The sequence below is a fragment of the Nothoprocta perdicaria genome, unplaced genomic scaffold, assembly GCF_003342845.1.
Source record: "Nothoprocta perdicaria isolate Ctin4 unplaced genomic scaffold, notPer1 scaffold_213, whole genome shotgun sequence".
NCBI lineage: Eukaryota > Metazoa > Chordata > Aves > Tinamiformes > Tinamidae > Nothoprocta > Nothoprocta perdicaria.
Window position 1 is genome coordinate 466359 of NW_020455350.1, and position 17647 is coordinate 484005.

At 41.5% G+C, this 17647-nt stretch overlaps 1 protein-coding gene across 4 annotated transcripts in view; it reads right to left on the reverse strand.

Annotated features, from left to right (window-relative positions):
• Nucleotides 1–17647, reverse strand: part of RGS6 (regulator of G protein signaling 6) — a 193882-nt gene that overhangs the window by 60989 nt on the left and 115246 nt on the right. The gene's annotated exons all lie outside the window — the stretch shown is intronic.

A 17647-nucleotide genomic window follows, 5' to 3' on the forward strand; every position in this document is an offset into this window, starting at 1 on the left:
CAGTCACAAAAAGAAAGGGAACAGCCTATGTCAATGACTCAAGCAACATCTTGGGGGAAAAAGTGAGATTAAGAATGCACGAAACCAATGCACTGCTGAGTTGTCATCTGCTAGTTGTCATCAGCTATATGGTGGTCAGGAGCAGAACTGCATCATTAAGGTCCATAAACCTATTTATTTATTTATTTTCAGGTTCCATCAGGTAGTTCAAATGTTATTACTATCTTATAAACAGTTCGAAGATCTCTGGGATCGATCCTCTGTACCACCTCTCTGTTGCTTGCATGAAGTTCACAGAAGCAGAACACATTTTCACTAGAAGCTAAGGCACATCAGCCAAATGTAGCCCCATGGGGGCAAGAAAAATTGCTTAAGCCTCATACTCAGAAAGTTAATCTTAAAATCAAACATAATGGTGACCGGGCATGTAAAAAGCCAGCCAAGATGACTTGCCCAAAGTCAAGCAGTCAGGGGCATCTTAGCAAGTGCCTAAGTTACAGCAGTTTGTAGCACAGCGCAGCGATGCTGCGTCTGGATGCAGCTGCAACACCAAGTCCCGCTCAGCACACCTTCGTTGGTGGAGAAACAGGTGCATTCACTCACGTGAGGCTACAAGGCCCAGTAATATTCCATATTGCACTTGGCGATGCATCAGTTGAATACAGCATATGACACAAGTAACCACCCCATGGTTCACTCTGATTAAACAAACCCTGGAGGATCCTATTCGCGTGGAGCGCTTCCAAGCTCAGACATGGAAGGCACTGTAAGAAACAACCTCACAGTTCATTCCAGAAATGTCTACAGAATATTTTGCTCCATATGTCCCCACTTACCACAGCCACCCAGAACATTGCCATCCCTTCAGCAAACCTGCAGGACAGCAAAGGCCAAGAGTTGCAACGAGGATGTGCCACAGAGAGACACACCGGCACTGCCAGACTCCTTGTTCTCTGCAATATCTGCAGCTCTTGGTCACTCCCCCATAGAGGTGCAATTCCCACCAGAAAAGGGGTCATAGCCTACAAGGAAGCTAAAGGCAGCCACAGCTTTATAATCAACACTGACAGACCCACTCAGCGTTCCCCTTCTCAGCCTTCAGAGCCAAGGGAAAATATGGATCCCATTGCCACAAGCCAAGCCAAACCAGCTCCCTGAAGATCAGGGCACTACCTGCTTTAGCTCAAACAGTGGACAAACAGACAAGACCAAGAGCAGCAGCTGGACATTGTATCAGCCATTTTAAGTACCAGCAAAACAGGCTGTAAAGGTCCTGTCTCCCAAATCTCTATTACCAGCCTGGATCACTCAGATCCTCTTACACAATCCTTTCTACAAACTCTTCTTCAAAACAATTTTAGTTGCCACTATCCTATCTGAAAGGTTATTTCAGAACTTTTTTTCCCCTTTCTTTTTCTTTTGCCACTTCTCCTTGCAATTTCTAGTCTAATACACAACTAATAGATAATACATATAAATAATGCATTTGGTATCATACCCTTTTTATCATTCAAGTATTATTTTTATCCCTTGATCACTGCTCCTGGAGACTTCTAGAAAGGGTTAACACATTGCTTTCCTACCTCTATTTCATTAAGCAAACCAAACTTCTCATCTCTTTTTAAGATAGACTCTGCATTTACTTTACCCTCTTTCTCAGCACCCTTTCAAATTTAAGCTACACTTGCTTGAACTGGAGTCACCAGGACTGCACACGCTGCCCTGTAGGAGGTCTCCCCAATGCCTCCGGCAGTGATGCAAACTCTCTCCTGTCTCTACCGAAAAACAGCTTGCCAGGCACATCCTAAAATCACCTTTGTTTATTCATAGCTCAGTAACATTAATGATTCATAGTCATCCTAGCATTGACCAATACAGAGTCCTCTGCCCTTGCCTCCAAGTGAGGATTGTTTGCTTTATGAAAAGGCACTTGATAACAGTCCCTGAAGGTTTACTTTTCATATGGGCTGTTTAACTTCCTCCTGGGTCTACTTTTCCAGTTAACAAATTTTATCTCACTCTTTCTATATGATGACCTACCCTCTTTGGGGTAGGGAAGAGATCATGCAGACATTTGGACTGCGTAAGAGCTATATGCCTCAAGGGCCCTGGCTGACAACTGCTTCAGCCCATTTTCTCATATCCTACATAAGCAGACGACGCATAGCCAAGAAGTCAGATATCTTGCCATTGAAATAATATTACTTTACACAGCTGAGTAACAGACTTTATTGATTCTCACTATAAATTGTGGCACTTTGCTATCCAGTGCAATAAGCCAAGTTTTTAGTGAGGCTTGACTTACCGATGCCCAGCATTTCTGTGCTTTCAATATATGGGATATCTTCTTGATGTTACTTTGGCAGACACAAGGCTGTTTAGTCGAGCTTTGAGTCAGCCTGATTTGAATCACCTCTGGTCCAGAAGAGATGCACTTCATTGCTGAACCAGACACAGGACTGGGCAGGCTGGAGCATGGGTTCGAAGAGCTTCTGAAACATCACGTACACCATTTCACTGGCTACACAGCTAGGATGCAAGTAGAGCTCAGCTAAAGATCTGAGGTTAGAAAACCATTCTGGGAAGATTCAAATTAAAGCACTTCTGTGGCATTATACATGAAGCAAAAACAAAATTCTGTTTTGGTTCAGGCTGAATCAGAACTTTATGTTCCAATCTGAAAAATCTAGAATTTGTTCAAATTTTGATCTCAGATTATAGTCCTTGGACTTGCAGTTATCTTTTAGTCACCTTACTGGCTCTAACAGTCTACTAGGACAGGAGCTCCTTGCCTTGCTCAAGAAGGGCATTGTAAGCCATTCCTTTTCCATAGACACACAAATACTTACTGCAGGATTTAGTCTCACTCAGGTTTTACGAAGATCAGTCATGCCCCCACGTTCACTCTCCTTTTGAGGAATCTACTCAATTTTCATCCAACTACAATGAAAAATTCAAGCAATCCTGAAAGCTATTCACCAGTCTTTTTCCTCCCATGTTACTAAGATTAAAAAAAAATAGAGATGTTTAAAGCATCAAGGAAGTTGAAAACACTGACTCCACCAGAACTACTGTGAGCAGTCACTCTGGAATATAAGGGACACTTGAGATTGTGGATTTTAATTTGTCTCTGTTAAAAATATGAAGTAATTCCTGAATGTTGCCAAGAGCTGGAAGATTTTATAGCTGCTCTCCGGCTGTCCTGAGGCAGGCAGATTATCTTTCTGCTGAGTTTGCTGAACCATTATTTATCACCTGCCAAGACTGATTACTCACCCTGGGGACAATGACAAGGCTTTCCTTCCTCTGTTAATTACTGTCATCATTAATAGCCATGTCACTAATTAATATTCAATCACAATGAAAACTCCTCACTTTCATCTACCATAACACCTTCAGTTTTTAGGGTTACCCTCATGCTGGCTTTGCTTTTGCTTGCGGCTGTTTCTCTCACTGCAACCTACTTTTGTTCACCTACAAACCACTGTGTAAGCCCTTCCTTAAATTAGCAGATTTATCCTTACATGACACAGTGAAGATGTGAGTGAATCCTTTACAACATCTTCTGTCAGGCCAAGAAACAGACTCCCTTATGCATTTTCTTCCCCAGAAAATCTCCTCTTAGTCCTCTCCTGTATAGGTCAGGCACTACTGATGGTCCCCACATAACTGACCTTCCCCAAAAGATCTTTTCTGATGTTTCGCCAGCTCTTTCAGAGGAAAACAGAGATAAACACTTGACCCTACAACACTCTTACGAAATAATAATGTGGCATTTGATATCAAACAAATAGTCGGATGTGTTTTAATCACATAAATTAATTTTTCATGTGTTTTAATGACAGAAAGCATTGCTGGATCTCGGTAGACGAATGGCTTCCACCTCCTCTATACTCTTCTTGACGTATCTACATTTCCTCTAAGTCAGTATGCTCAGTTCAAGGATAGTCAGCCGCCTGTGAACACCTATGTCCTTCTCACCTGTAATTAAATATTAATTTGTCACTATAGGCTGTTCTTTTAAGCTGCAGCTGAGGAACTTGCTTAATACAAACAAAACCAATACACCTTTATGGAATCACAATGATCATTTAATCTACGTACCTGGTTTTAGAGACAGACTATCAGTTTTCTATTTCTTGCCATTTTCTCCATTTTCCGTTAGGCCTCAGTGATCTGATAACAGCACCTCATGCTTTCAGGAGGCCACTGCCTGTCAACATGACAAACGACCAGCCACCCATGAAAAGATAAATTAAGAAAAAAAAGTTCATATGGCGTGAGACCACAGGCAAGATGCATTTAATGAGATGAGTCACCACCACTGTACCTGGTATCTTTTAAACTCAACCTAAGCTGTTCTTCCTCTTCCAGAATAACAGGACTTGGAAAATCTAGGACTAACTGTTATGGCATTCACCCGTCTTCTACCATCATGTGAAAATGCCAAAGGAACATAGGACAATGACCTTCCTCCAGCAATTCCTATAGATTTACTATCTGGAGAAGAGAATATAAGTTGATTAGAGAATATGTGGCTGATTCTGGGCAGTGGAGCTGCGACCACTGAGGTCTGCTTATTATCCAATGGACTTAGTTCTTCATTAACAAATTTTCTGCCTATGTGTTTATATATGCATATGGGTACAAATGTAAATACACATATGTACATACATAAAAAACACAAGTGTCATCAGCCTGCATATGTGCTTCTTTGCATTTCTTTTTAAGCCCTATAAAAAATTGCCTTTATTTATAAGAAAACTGAAGAGAGAGTAGCAAAAGCCTGAAGAGACACGCAAGGACTTAAAACCTTTAATTTTGCCGAGTGTCCTGAGCTGGGACAGCCAGCAAACACCGTGGAGAGCAGCTCCATGGTTCCATGGTGATTCGCCACGTTACACCTCATATTACTCCATCGTGGCGTCAGTGATCAAGGAGTGGAGTTTGCCCTTTCTCCTGGGAGCTGCTGAGCTGGATGCCATTCAGCCAGTACAGCTCGATGGGGTGAGACGCTCTCGATCCCGGATTGCTACACAGCCTCACTGACTAACATGAGCACTGAGCAAATGGGGGGGGTCCTAAAAAGTTATTGTCTGGTCATGTTACAAAAAAATATTGCCATATCCACATATCTACATGGACAGATGTAAACTGCCATAGTTATTTCTTGACTTTCACCAGTTAAATCTTAAAATTCTCTGAACATTCTATGGCATTTTAAAATTATGCTTTTCATAGCCTTTTCAAAAGAAATATGCTTTTTTTTTTCCCTAGGCAGCATCCACATATTCCATGGCACCTTACATGAAGAAACAAGCTACATACCTAGCTTCTGCTGTTGGTCATCTCCAAATTCAAGGGTCAGTCAGTATTTTTGATGCAAGGGTAAAAATGTGCCTCCTCTCCTTTCACTTGATTTTTTAAAACAGATAAACTCATTTTAGCACCATATTTTCCAAACAATTTGCTCCTAAACTCAGAACAATCTTGAAATATTTATATCAGAAAGGCAAAACTGAAAAAATCAGAAGCAGTCCAAATGACTTATAAGAATGTTTACATATGTACATAAATAGCCACTCAAGCTGCTTATCTCTGCCAATCTGGGCAATCCCACTAATATGTGGAAAATATATATATATATATATTATATATATAAAATATATATATTTTCTTTCCTCCAGACAGCATTAGGTTCTTGGTATATGTAAGAACAACAGGCTAATTACCTACCAATGTTGTTACCATGAGACTTGCGAACATCAACAAATGAACATCCTTCATGATAAAGGGTAAAAAGTATTTCATAAAAAATTTCTCAAGGCCTTTAGCATTCCCTGTTGCTGTTTTTCTTACTCAGAGCCCACACTGACTCCCACAGTGATTTCATCTAGGATTGAAGTGTGGAATCGTGCTCACAGTAGGGATTTAATGTAAAGCTCCAATTGTTATGGTAGGGGAAAAAGGAAATAAAAAGGAATCTCTGGGTTTCATACTACTGTTATGATACCAATACAGGGAAGCACTTTACAGAATTTGCCTACAATAAGCACATAAAAAAATACCAATGCCAACCAAAAAATTCTCAGCAGTTGACTCAGAAAATGCAGTAATTGCAGCTCTCCTCCATCAGCATGTGGTAATTGCACCACTCAGTGTCAGCAAGGAGCATCATCAAAGCGACAACAGCTTCGAGCTCCCAGCAATAGCAGTTTTCCCTTACGTTATAGTCACTTCAAATCTTACTCCTGAATTATTAACGATTGTTAGCAGCAGGGCTGTTACCCCTTTCTGATCAAGGCGAACAAAGTTGCCTTCTAAGGAGTCTTCATTTTTGTTCACTGTAACTTTTCAGTACTTAAATGTTCTTTTCATGTAATAGGAAACACGAAAGTGGGAAGAGAGCAGCTTGCTGACAGGCTGGAAAGCAGCGCGTGGAGCTAAACTGCCCTCGGGCGTTCCAGCATGGCAAAGCACCCAAGCGGACAGGTGATTTGTAAACATCCTGCGACCAAAATAGCCAGACGGCTGCATCTTCCCAACATGAGTTCAGTGTGGGTTATTTATCACAGCGTCTGGGCTAGTATGCCATTCCTCTGCCCTCCCGTATTCTTTGTTATCTACAGGAAATTGTTTGGTATCCTTGTTCACTTACACCAAATGTCAGTATTTCTGAGAGGAGTCCCATACTACCTGTTTATCGTGTTTTCCTGTGCTGCCTTTGAACTATGGCAGGATGACAGCTCTGTTGCATGACTGCCTGTATCTGTATAAACAACAGGCAAATCAGGTGCCAGACTTATCGAAAGCTTATTAAAATTGACAGCCACTGAGGTCTGACCCTCTCCTGCTTGCTCTTGTTCCCGACACCAGCCTGGGGCAATATTAACAGTCTATTAAGGAGGGAGAAATTCTTGCACAAAAAGGGTGACAGAGCAGCCCTCAGCTGTGCAGCAAGGAGCTGATGGACACTCATGTTGCAGCAAAAGCAACAGTAAAACCCTCCAAGGAGGAAGAAAGTGCCACAGACTCCTGCAATAATGCAGGGGAAAGAAGATGAGCTGCCGAATTAGCTCAGAGAATGGGAGCAGGTGAAGGTCAGCACCCTGTGTCTCCGGGCTGTAACTGGGAGAGGAACAGGCATTTAAGGCAACCCAGCCCTGACACATTTTCAAACAGCCTAAGTAACAGGCTGCGACTTGAGAATTTCAACCACCATCATTAACTTTAATCTTCCTTTCCAACACGTAGCTTCCATATAAGAAACACCTAATAACTCCTATGCGTTTTTTAAACATAGACAAATCAATGATATGGGGGCCCCAAAACCCAACTCCTGCTTTACTCTCCCCTAGTTAATATCATCTTCTGGCCTGCTGTTTGGAGGGATCTGTGCTGTCTTGTGAAAGGAGTGAGACACCAAAGTGCAGATTTCTGCTTTAGATGCTGTCGCACCAACAGCTCTGAAATGCTGGCAACAGCAGCGAGGACGAGAAAGATGGTGCTGGCTGAGAGCAACGACCTAAAATGGCTGCCGCCTCAGGGGGTTTAGTGAGGCTGCGGTGGCAGCCCTCTTAGCGGACACACACTTAATCCTCGTGAAGGCAGGCGACCAGCACAGCTTTATCTGGCGATCCTGACAAAATGCCCTTTTTTCCAGTTGAACTACAGTGACAGAGAACGCGGGGCGGCCTGCCAGTGCCTGGCCTGCTCTTCTGCCTCCCAACATCGCCACTTGTTCTCCCTCAAATGTAATAGTGAGCGAAGGGCTGTGCGACCATAGCTATGCAAGGAAACTGGGAAGCAAAAGAAGTCCACACTGTGTGTCACACAAACATCCATCCGCTCCCTGCTGCAAACCCTGTGGAAGACCAGCAGCCCTGAGGGTTGCACAAGAAGCATCAACATGAATGCACAAGCAGCAGCAACTTTGCATTCATGATCTCCAGGGTGTAATAGTTGCAGTAGTTCATACTAATATCCAAAGTTACCTCCATCTGCAAACTGTTCTCAAGACATACGCTCATGCCTACAACTTATAATAAACTTACAGTTGCTTTGGAGGCTGCTCTGCCGTTACATTACACAAACTACTGGAAGTGGCTTGTCCAAACTCAACAGCTTGGCCCTTTGCCATTCCGTGCTGTTCAGACACTGTTTCTCATGCTGTCAGAATAACTCAGAATAACTCAGCAACAAAGCAGCAAGGCAAGCGACCAACCCCGCTGCTGCAATCAGAGCCTCAGACCTTGTTAGAGCTGACACATTTTTACTACCGCACATTTCACATACACTTTAAACAAGAGGCCATCTTCCCGTCATTTCTATTGCATGTTAGTATTTTTTAATAGCATGTTTTCTTCTCAAGGAAATGGGAAGATCGATAAAATGCAGAACAAACTGCTATTCTCCAGCCTCCAGTTATTAGGTTCTTTCACCCTATGCCCTCATTTACAAGGAAGTTTTCGAGTGTTCTCGGATCAAGATGTTCCTTGCTCTCACCAGTACCGCCGTTTCTTTGCAAAGCTGCAAATGACACCGCCTGGTGCAAGACAGCAAAGTCCTCCATGAGCTACAGCATTTTAAAGATTTTGTATTAAATTTATTTACTAGATCTGACCCTGAAATCTTTGCATAAGCCAGATACTTACTGATTTCGGCAGGAATTCTGTCTGCAGAAACGCTCAATTTTTAAACCTCCTCAGGAACTCTAGCCAAAACAGATGTCTCTTTCACAAGATCACCTTCTTCTCACATTAAGTGCAACAGCATTATTGTTCTCTCCAGTCCTGATAAAGATGAATAGCATCATCAAATCCTCTAAGAAACCTACTTCATCCCGACTTTTTACTACACTTCCCTCTGGTTCTTTGGGAAAGGTTGAGAACCACAAGCAGCATTTGCAGTGATGAAGTATCAGTTTCATTGCCCAGAAAATGGGGAAAAAAGGGGGAAAAAAAAAAACCCCAACCTAACATCTCCAGCTCTTTTTCCCCTCCAGGAGTTAGTCATTTTGAAAGGAAACCACCAATATTGCATAGCTTTTCCCCCCAGCTTTCCCTCCTAGGCCTTAAAAACATATACTATGCAAGGGGCACTGGAGTCAAGGTAGCCTTGCTGATCTCTGCCCCATTGCAGCAGCCCATGAAGGGGACATTTCTCCAGCAGCCCTGAGGCCGCACACATTTCTGTCGGCCAAGGATAACTCCGGATGAATTATGATCATTTAGCAAGTGCTGACAATTTACTTCACGCCATGCTAAACAAAGAGAGAATACTGGCACTAACACTAAAGGCCATTTTTTTAAACAGCATTCCTAAAATGGTGATTTAGAGGTGTTTATACTGGCAAGAGCAGCCAGGGTTTTTTTTTGCTGGCAACAGTGGAGTTCCTGCATTTAAAATTTAGGCAGAGCTCTATCAGTGTGAGTTTCAAATATTGAAGACAATTTAATGGCAACTCTGAAACGATCAACAAGCACTAATATGTTAGTCTTTGTGACACAGGAACAGGTTCAAAGCAGGTGAATTCCTTCTTACGTCTGACAGATTTCACAAGAAAATAAAAGCAGTATAAACAATCAGCTTTTCTTAAATACTTACACAGTGAAATTGCTTTTCATGCTCCATCAACTCCAAGGTTTATTTTAGCACGTAACCTTTGAAAGTAAGAAGCATTTGGAAAAACTGAAAGCAAATACTCCTTAGTTAAATTAATTTAGTGTCAAAACATTGTATAGCTTAGAAATTCAGAATATCTGTATCTATATGTTTTTAAAATACATTTTTGTTTCCAAACTAAGGCAGAGTGATTTTAACTGGTAAAATATATATATATATATATTTTTTTTTCATCTCCTCTCTGAAAAGTTTAGTAATTGCATTTATCAAGTCCTTCTCCAGGCAAATACAGATTTGTACTTGGAAAAGTACAAGTTACTGGCTGCTCAAAGCAAACGCTGGAGATTTACTGTGGTGCCAATCCCTGAAACTGGGATAGGATCAGCGAGAGAAAGGGATTTTTTTCAGGAACCTCATGTCCTTCTCTCTCTGGTAGTATGTGAGCATGGAGCAGAGCCCTCACAAAGTGATTCATTACACAGTAAAACATCGGTCTAGTTGAAAATAACCCCCCAGCCAGCTTTGTGATGAAACATCCAACAAAATTTTAGCAGTCCAGACTATATTGCCACTTCCCTACTCCATCCTACAAAGCTGAGCTGCTGGTCTGAGGTCCAGTAGCTCCCCCAGAGCTGTCTCAGTGTCTTATAAGGATAAGCAATCGACTGTCACCGCTGATTGGAAATGTGACATTCACTGTTTTTTAGAATGTTTTAGAAATTATTTCCACTATTCTAATAATTTAGAAATTATTTCCAATTATTTCCATCATAAGTTCTGACATTTTAAGAGAGAGAAGTCCACCTTCAGTGGACAGAGCTTTGTAAGTAATTGGAGAAAATCAGAACTGGGTAAATACTTTAACAAAAAGTCTTAATATTTTTTAAAAATCAAATAAAAATCCAATACTTTCACATGCGCTCACATTGCTTTTGTATTTGCTTTCCACTAATAGCAAGCATTTCATATTGATATTGCAATATCCCCGCAGTGCATCCAGTGAGCTCTGTGCAAATACAAACAGAGTCAGTGCTGTCAATGAATTTCATTACAGCAGGAAGGCGACTGACAGGCACAGTGACAGAAAGCAAATGGCTTTGGAAGCCCGAGCTGGAAAACTGCCTCTAAACATTCCAGGCACTGACTGCAGAATAGGGACGATGCCCTATGAGCTTTATGAATCAGTGCTTAATAAAACACAGAGGAGCCTTTCCAGGGATGCGGGATACGCTAGAGCTCAGCCGCCAGATGGTGGTGTTGGCCGCTGAGCGCTTCCCAAGCGTGTTTGTGGTACCCAGGATGGGCATTTTATCCTGAAGGAGTCACCAGCTTTGCTGGTTTTGAAATCTGATTTTCTAACAGCCTCCCCGAGGAGAATCACCCCCCTCCCAGCCCAGCAGGGTTTGAAGCAGTGACCCTGCCATGGAAACTACATCACATAGAAGGGAGATGCAAGAAGTGAAAGAGATACAAAATGTACTAAGCTGAATAGAAGTTCTAAAGAAAAAATGTTCCGAAAACACTATAGCAAAGTTATCTGAAGTACAGACTAATACAAACAAGTACAGAAGTTAGCTCCAAAAGAAAACATTAAATTCAGGAGACAGGAGGAAAAATAGGACTAAAGCCACTTACAAAATGTTCTCTCACAGACAGAAAGGCAGGCAATAAAAATGCGAAGGAAATACATCTCATACACCAAAAAAAAAGGGGACTACATTTCCTTATACCCATACATCCAGCTGGGAGAGCACAGGTCAGTGAGTGATTTGCTGGATTCCTCCTGGCATGGTCTTTGCTGTAAGAGCAAGCACCAGCTTAATGTATGGGAGGAACAGGAGCAGAAATGCTGCTCCATGGAAGTGAGCTAACTCAGTAACAACTAATGAGGAGACATGATTAAACATAACAATGCTGACTAGATGTATTAATGTTATAAATATTGCATGGATTTCAATATAAAATATGTTTCCAAAGACAATATAAAAATCACAAATCCAATAGACTCTGATATAGCAAAGGCCTCCCAAGTGGCCTTGCATGCCCTGTAAAAAGGTGCAGTTCCTGATTCCCAAAACAGCACTTACATTGGAAAAGAAGCACCTTGTGTGTGCTGCTGGAAAGCCTTTACTGATACTCTTCTCTCAGTACTGTCAGGCTAGACATCTAGACCAAAAAAAGATGCCAAAACTAAGTATATGCAAGGAAAAATGTGGGGTTTTATGCTACTTATCTTGTACGCTACTTACGGCTATTTATATAGAAAAAACAGGGACCATATATCATATTCCTTGGCCAAAAATCGCGAACAAAGTGTTTTCAGCCAAAGGCAACACAGTGCAGGCAGTGCCGGCTGTGCCCCCTTCTCTTTGCTTGCTGTGGGCAGCATTTTGTATTTGGTGCCAACTGCGCTGCTCCCGTCACCATCACTGGTGTGCAGAAGCCAGTCTAAAGCGCGACCGGTCAGTACAGAGGACTGCAGGATCCCACAAGCAAAGCACATCACGTGTAGCATAGTGATTTTTTCCAGAGTAACCTTTTCAGCCAGTGATGTAATAACAGAAAATAACTCCTTTAGCCAGAGTATCCCACATACAGCCTCAGTTTAAAAATGCATCAACTTCATTTTTTGTGTTTGTTTTTGTGATCAGCAAGGTACCTAGAACTGGCCCAAATGAACTTGGGCTAATGGACTCATCACTGTGCTCATTACTGATTCATTATTAGGGTTAGTGATTTATATCACACTGCTTTATTCATGTAAAAATAACTTCCCCACAGTAAAGCCCTGGTGTTGGAGATACCTCCATAAGATACTTACATTAGCTATCTACTTTGAATAAGCATCTACAGAATACTCTTTCCTGTCCTCTGTTATACAGGAACCCTGAGGAGCCTGCATTTACAGTCGATCTCTTACAAGGGATTCACTCTAACATGCAGGCTCCCAGCTGCCTGCCACCAATCCTATTTAAGGCTAATATTTTCAAAGCACATTTTCTCAGAGGAAAGCCCTGAAAATGTGAGTCCGAAATATCCAAGATGACCAAGGCCTGTTGCAACTGATGGTATCTGTCCAGACTTTTTCATCTATTTCACACCACAGCTAAGCATCTTGAACATCTAAGACTGACCAGCTCTTGACTTCTAATATGCTGCTGCACAGCTCTGAAAGACTATATAATGTACCTGAAGGTCAGTTCTCTGGCTGAAAAAAAAACGTAATAAAAATATTCAGGTACCTCTCAGCAGGGTCGTAAAGATTAATTATGATTATATAGCACTTTGGAAACATAGCACACCATACAACTCTAATACTCATTCCTGCCAAAGAAATTCCCCAGTTCTACTCTGTCTTGTGAAGAACAGCTCCTTTATAAATGTTTATTTTTAGTTTTATTTCCACTGATTGAAACCTGCCAGTGCTCTGCAAATTACACTTGCACTGTGCCCAGAGAAAACCATGGGAGGTCCTGAGTGTCGCTTAGAGGCTACAAAACTAATTTAAAAGACTCTAAATTAGGTTCTCTTGCCAACTTACTCAGAAACGGCCCTATACAATTAAGACCATATCTAAGGCAAAGCCATGCAAGTTTGCAATCCAGATCTCAATTAAGTAACCTTAAAATGAGAAGGTGCTATTCTGCATTTGTGGTGCACTGCTTTGTACCGAGTGAGTCTCTTTAGCAGGACCCACAGAGCTTAGTTGGCCCAAGGCCAGGCCCCCGTTCGACCCAGTCCCCTCACCTTCTCACAAGGCCTCACGGCTGCAGTCTGAGTCACTCCAGCACTACGGAGCCTCTCTCCACCACCTGCACTGCAAACCTAAAGCCAAGTTTGCTAGATCAGGGCTAAAAAAGAAAAGTGCTGTCAGGAGTCAGTCTTAAGAGATTAAAACAAGAGCGTATATTTGCTTCTGAGAGCCATGAGGGCCTTGTATCCCTTCAAATTTGAAAACACGCATACAGGGACATCACATATCAGGAGATGATATCTTTATGACAAAGCATAGTACAGTGCAGCATAGCAAGCTACTGTGCCACTCAAAAAACATTTCACATACTGTAATATCTCATCTTCTTAATGCACCTTTCTGATATCTCACATTGCAAGCTACAATCAGCATTTCACAGTGCCTCTGCGTTGCACCAAAAATAGAAACCTTTCTTCAAATTATATCTACTAAACTCCTGAATGAGACCCCAAGTGCCTCTGTTTCTGTGCACAGATGCTTTTGATATAGTAACTTTTAGTCTTTTTTTTTCTTGCTGTTATACCAACATTTTATAGAGGTAGAAACAGGCAACTAAAGCCACTGAAAGGAAAGATTCTTACGTTTTTAACAGGATAGTCATTGCTCTTATTTTTGCTAGTCCTTAGAACAGGTAAACTAGAAAACAGATTTTTTTTTTCCATACAGAAAAAATCCACCTTGCAATTATTGTGGTACTTACTCTCTTGGCTCTTGTACTTATCACTTTGGTAAAAAAGGACCATGCTTTGGCACAGAGAGAAATCCTGAACTAAGTGTACAGCATCTATTTTGGATAAGCTGAGCAAGGATGTGACATAAAGCTTTTATCAGCACTTCTTTGGGATGACATGTGCAACTCAGGAACTCGTCCATCCCAAACTGTGCTGATAAGTGTTTGGAGCACGTCACTGCACGGCCCACATGTGCTGTCCAAGCAGACAGGACTTGCCTGTGTTTTGAAAGCTTCCAGGTGCTTTTATAGTGCCCACTGCCCATCACTGCCTCTTAAAATAATCCCAGACTCACTTCTATGTATTTTTAGAGCATTCTGAAGATAGAGAACGCTAAGGAACAAGCAATTAAAAGATTATAAACAATGGACATAATATTACAATGGACATAAATTTATGTTATACAACAATGACCATAATTTTAGCTTATCACTTTCACTGCTTCACCATCCACAGGAAAGGGCTGAATCAGATTGAAAGTGGTCAATGGCTCATACAAATAGTCAGTTTGTATCAGCCCTCATGTAACCACAGTCAGCAATGGCTGTGTTTCTTGTTCTGTTCATCAAATTTCATCAGTACTGCCTGAGGACACAGGTAAAGTCTCTGCCTGCCAGAAAGAACATTTTGTTTTGAATTTTAAATATAAACTCTACAGAAATCTCAATTCTGTGCCTCCTGATCAAAACTGCACTGGCTCTAACAGAGATTACTACCTGGATAGATCTGGATTTCACAAATACCTGGCTCAACAGAAACAGCTGGTCTTGTAGGGATTCCCGTGAGGGCATCGGTTTCTGGTAAACAACAAATGTTTAGATATATCTATCAAGATAGATAGCATAGAAGCTGCAAAAAATACAAAAGATGCCTTCAGACATGAGGCCTCTCTCAAGAGACGGAGCATCTCGCAAGCAGGACATAAAGAGAACAAAATATCAAAAATCCAATTTAAAACATACAACATATTTTAACATTGTTAAACTGTTTTCCTGCTCTTCCTCCAGGGCAGAACTTTTCCTCCTAGTCTAGAGATGTATGCCAAGGAAAAACAGATTTTTCCACCGTTTAAAATGTAAACAGAAAACGATAAAGCCAACATGTTTATTTCATGATCATTTGAAATCTAAATTTGCCAGAAAATGGCTATTTTTAGTACAGGCAATGAAGTCTAGGAAGCAGAGCAGTGACATTGAAACATGAAGACATACGGCATGCCCCAGAGCACCACTGCAGGAAGGACCAGCTTCCTGTTTTAGGCCGCATAATATTCACCAGTGGTCCAAGTGAGGTTCCCATGCTGGGACACTCATGCTTCCTGACTACCTACACTTGCATGGGGGCTTCCACGTTAATCTAAATCCCTGACTTCAGGAGAGGGCGCGTGTTGGATACCACTGGAGGTGGCTGCAAGCCATCCCGCATGAGGGAGACGAGTACCAGAGGGAGTCATGGGCACCTCCGCTCGCTAATTACTCTTTAATTTTCACATTTCTGAGGCTTATGAAGTGTGGCTTCAGAGGTGAGCAAGTTGGACCCTAGCCTTTCAGCGAGATCCCATTATCCAGGGCAAAGCACAAGTTACCCAGCTAGCCCAGTGAACATTTTGACCCATCACTGTATCAAGCTATTCTGACAGGGAAATAGCTGGTTAGGTTAAGATCTGGTATTACAGCAGAACACAACCTCCTGTGAAGCAGACCAGTTTGACCACTGATGAACTCCTCCCTCAGGAGACAGGCTGCACACAAACCTTCAACGCCTCCTGCCAAAGTACATGCAAATGAAAGCAGCCACATTGTTCATGGGACTTAATTGCTTCATCAGGATTAACAGGATGTGAGAAAAGTTTATGTACAGCAGCAGCAAACAGGGACATTTACCATCCTGCTTTTATCCTTTCTGCTGGAGGAATATCAGTGGCTAGCAGCAAAGGAAATGAACAGGCTCCCAACTGGTTTAAATTCAGAAAGATTTGCTCTGTTTTACATGAAGATATCTGGATTTTTATCATCTAGCTATTTTTGTCTCAAACCTATTTTGGAGTAATTATGAGTGTTTATCTTGGCTTGGATTGCTCAGTTTTGGGGTATTCGTATGCTGTCTGTAGTTTGGCTACAGAGTAAAGTGATAATTGAGAGAGTAAAGCAGCAAACCTTGTTGCATCTCTCTTTCTCCATGGTTGTCTGGGCCCCTCTGCCTCCCTCAACACACACCAAGACAAGGACATGTCCCTTTTGGTGTTCCTGGGCCATAGCAGAGCCACGGCCAGTCACACTTTGGAAAACTTCTTCCAGACAGATTTGCTGCATCTTTTGACTGTGAAGCATGTCGACGCCTGACAAAATACCAGTAGTATGAAAGGGGGCACTATATTCTTTCTATATTCTTACAAGAATATACAAAACATACAAGAACCTTTCTATATGCTTAAAAGATGATGTTGGACATAAGTTCCAAAAATGTCAAAAATGACTTAAGTAAAACTCATGGTTCCATTTTCAAAACTGAAAGGCCCTTAGGAGCCTAGATCTTAACTTCAAGGATGTACACATTTTTTTTTTAATGCCAAATTTACCTTTTTAAAGTTATTTCAATTGTTTCTGCACCGAGTCACACAGATACTCTAGGGAAGCCTACCTTTGGTAACAAGCATTCAGCATTTTCTTGAGCCGGCATGTAGTCCCAAGTTAAGTTTCATAATTCATTAGCTTATTTCTTTTCCCTTCACAATTCAGCAGCCAATGCTTTGTAAAACAGATAAAGATTCCTGGGAAAACCTGAACATGTTTTTCTCCAATTGTAGCTAAATTATTAGCACATGATTAAGAAAAAGTGTATGTTTTAGCTCACATGGAGGAAAATAAACAATTTAATTCACATCAGCCCTTCTAGTACTGCAAAAATTTCTTTCAGAATAACTACTGATATGTATCTGAATGATTTCTTGCCTAAACGTACTCACCATACAATAACAAATGGGCAAAGCACTCCATGCTTGAGAACCTGTAAGGCATTTGCATTTTTTGTACATTTCATGTATATCTATGGATTCATTTTTAAATCTAAAAAACAAATTAGCAGCCATTGTATCAAACTGCAACCCTTCAGCACAATCCAATTCAAGCCTAAGTATGTGCATGGGAAGCACCCCACAGAGATGAGGAGAGCAAAGGGATGGGACAGGTGGTGGCCACCAAGGTGAGCACTGCAGAACAGGTCAAGTGGGCCCACACAAGACCCCTCAGTTTTAATTATTTGCAGACAGTAGGTTGTATATTATCCTGTGTCCCCACAACATACCATGAAATTGTCTTTTTCAACACTGTGTGCATAAAGCCTAGCAGTAAATAAGTATGTGAGGTAAGTTCATCTGACCTACCAAAATGCATTGTCCTTCATGCTAACATGCCAATCTATACGGGTTTTCATCAGTGTTCTATAGAACTGGAGGAGTAGAATTGAATACCTTTAAAGAAATCAAAATTTCTGTACTCTGGGACCAAACAAGATTGCCTTTGGCAGTGACTCCTTCCAA